The sequence below is a fragment of the Drosophila subobscura genome, chromosome O (assembly GCF_008121235.1).
Source record: "Drosophila subobscura isolate 14011-0131.10 chromosome O, UCBerk_Dsub_1.0, whole genome shotgun sequence".
Lineage (NCBI taxonomy): Eukaryota > Metazoa > Arthropoda > Insecta > Diptera > Drosophilidae > Drosophila > Drosophila subobscura.
In genome coordinates this window covers 24,424,666-24,427,549 of record NC_048533.1, presented here as the reverse complement: position 1 = coordinate 24,427,549, position 2,884 = coordinate 24,424,666, and positions in this window count along the sequence as shown.

Sequence of the window (2,884 nt, the reverse complement as noted above, 5' to 3'; positions counted from 1 at the left end):
CGATGTAGATTATAATCTATGGGAATGGAGATTTTACACTACCAGGAGTCGCAATCAACGCACTCGGCATCTCAGAAGGAGTTTTATTTATGAAGTCGGTCCTCAGTTGCTGCTTTTGGATTATGCAGGAATTTTTTGAAGATGTTTCAAGACTTTGTATGCTCGTTCCAAAATATATTATTGAGATAAAACTTCTCGCACGATCTAAAACTTTAAGTTTTATTATATTTATTATTATGATTTGAAAGAAAGATTTATACAGAATAGATTCAGATACATTCAGATAGCATTCAGCTGCAGATAGCCTTTGGAGGCAAATTAAAACGCAGAAATGTAAATTTTCATCAGATATTTTTGCCATTCCCATGAGGCTACGGGCTTATGGTTTGGGATAACGAAAATACCATGCTGATATTTTCAAGATGTCATACAGATATACACATACATACATATGTGTGTATATTCTCGCCGCAATGGCAACAGAGATACGAACCCAGTCACCTTTTTACCCCACTCGCTCACCCACACATTGCCCTCACCCCACTTGCTGCTCCCCACACTGCCTCTTGCACCAGCAGCGCTTACCACCTCCGAACAGCCAATCAAGCGCGCGCAACAGGTGCAACAAAAGGCGAAGCAAAATGTGGCGCACCTATGGTGGCGAGGCATCGCACCTCGTCGCTCATTAAGAGCTCGGCGGCAGCGCCAGCACCCACGCCAACGCACACACACAGAGGTACAGCAACACCAACCAGAGACACAGATACACCAACACAGAGACTGTCGGCCAAACAGACTGTCAGAAAGAGCGGGAGAGGAGAGGCAATGAGCGGAGCGGCAACTAATTAACATACAAAATGAATGCGACGGCAAAAACAAAAAAGAACACAAAAAGTGAGCCCCCCTCTCCGCTCACTACAACACACGCCATCGCCCTCTCTCTCACTCTCTTTCGCTGGCTTACCTTCTCGCCCTCTCTCACTCTCTCGCACACATTCACACGCTCTCTGGCAAAAGTGAGAAAATTATGAGGCTCCACCTATTTTACACTTACACACACGAAAGAGAGTACCTCTTGTGCGAGTGTGTGGCTCTGAAGGTGTGCGAGAGTGCGGTGTGTGTGTGCGTGGAAGAGAGGGGCAGGGCAAAACACATGTTAACCGCATTAAAAAATTAAATATACAAATTGTTTATTATGTTGCTGGAGAACCGCTCTTTGTAGGGCTCTTTGTGTGTGAAAACGGAGGAGAGAGAGAGCGTATCCAATTGTGCGAGGGAGAAGGAGTAGTACCTGCGATCTATTGCAAAAACTGCAAAAACTATCTTTGGGAATGACTTCAGCAACTTCAGTTTAGAATAAATTAAAAAAAGAAACAAATATAAAGAGCAGAAGTATAGGAAGAAAAGACCCAGAATGTAGCGTCACAGACTGGATAGCACAATGGATGCCCCAAAACTTGTTGATGGAGCTGCACTCCCCGTTCCACATGCTCCGAAAGACGCTCCGATTCTCACATCATGCCCACCATTCGCATTCGTTCATTCTCTCTCTCGTGGATCATTTCATTAGAAATTCTTAATTTCTTTCAAGATTTGTACACATTTCAGTCGGTTGGATATCTGTTTTCGTGCTTTGTTCTATTCCGATTCTGATGGCCATGATGGACATTCTCAAGAACCCAAAAGAGGCCCCAAAGATCTTCGTTTTGGGCCACACATCAGCGAAATGTCATGAATGTGTGGCAATATTTGTGATATTTCTTACCAGGAAATCCCCCTCTGGCACATAGTTTTGTGGAGTGGAGAGCAGGGAGTGGCAGAGCATTTTGCAATCGCAAGTGCAAATGAGTTTATCCGTTATCGCCAACAAAAAAGTGTAAGGAGAGAGGCTACGGGGTGTACATAGAGTTACAGGGCAGGGGATTCACTTTGAAAAAGTTCCCTTTAACTCAAGCAAAAGTAAAATAACCAAAAAGAATTCCCAGAATGAAAGGAAAGAGTAAAAAAGATGATTAATCAAAGCTGTTCTTCAAACGGGGAAATATTTCTGTGAAATTTATACTTAAAATTTAAGATTTCACAAGAGTAGTTCCTAAACGTTGATGTACGATAAAAGAAACGATTCCTGAAATGACGATAACTATAAAATAATTCATTCCATTAAAAACAAAGACATGTTTCATTCCAAACAGAACAAATTAATTTTAATTCAATATGAAATAAATCCCTCAATAACCAAATATTTTGCATGCTTTAATTAGAGAGAGAATGAAAACTGAATGGAAAAGCCAACAGTGAGCCAAAGTCCGTGAGTCAATAAAATACATAATAATACACAATAATTCTGCATTTGGCCAAATGTTAATATAATTAAATCCGAGATCTCATCCCAGTGGCAATGCCAGCACGGAGCCCGTACTCCCCGTGCCCATATGTCACACCCTTACGTTGCTTGTGGTGTGGCTTACGTCATGATGCTACGGGAGGAGAGGGCTAACAGAGGGCTAACATTTACGATATTGCATTGAGAGAGCACCGTTACAGTTTCATGTACCGTTTCCGACTGTTAGCGGCACGTAAAATCTGTTGAAATTCAGAGAGCGACAACGTTCTGCTCGGCGTTCTGCTCTGGTGGTGGCTCACGCACACACACACACACACACACATGCATAGAGAGACTCTCACATAGATACAATATATGCATATACGGGGTGTTTCTCTCTGTCTTGCTTGCTATCCGCCCTGTGTGCCGTTGTGCCACTGTTGGCTCTGGTTCTCTTCTCCCTCGTTTCACGTCGCACGAGACGAGGCGAATATAATCCGTGGACGACAACGACGACGTCGACGAGGAGTATGCTATGGTCGAAACCAAACAGAAAGTCAG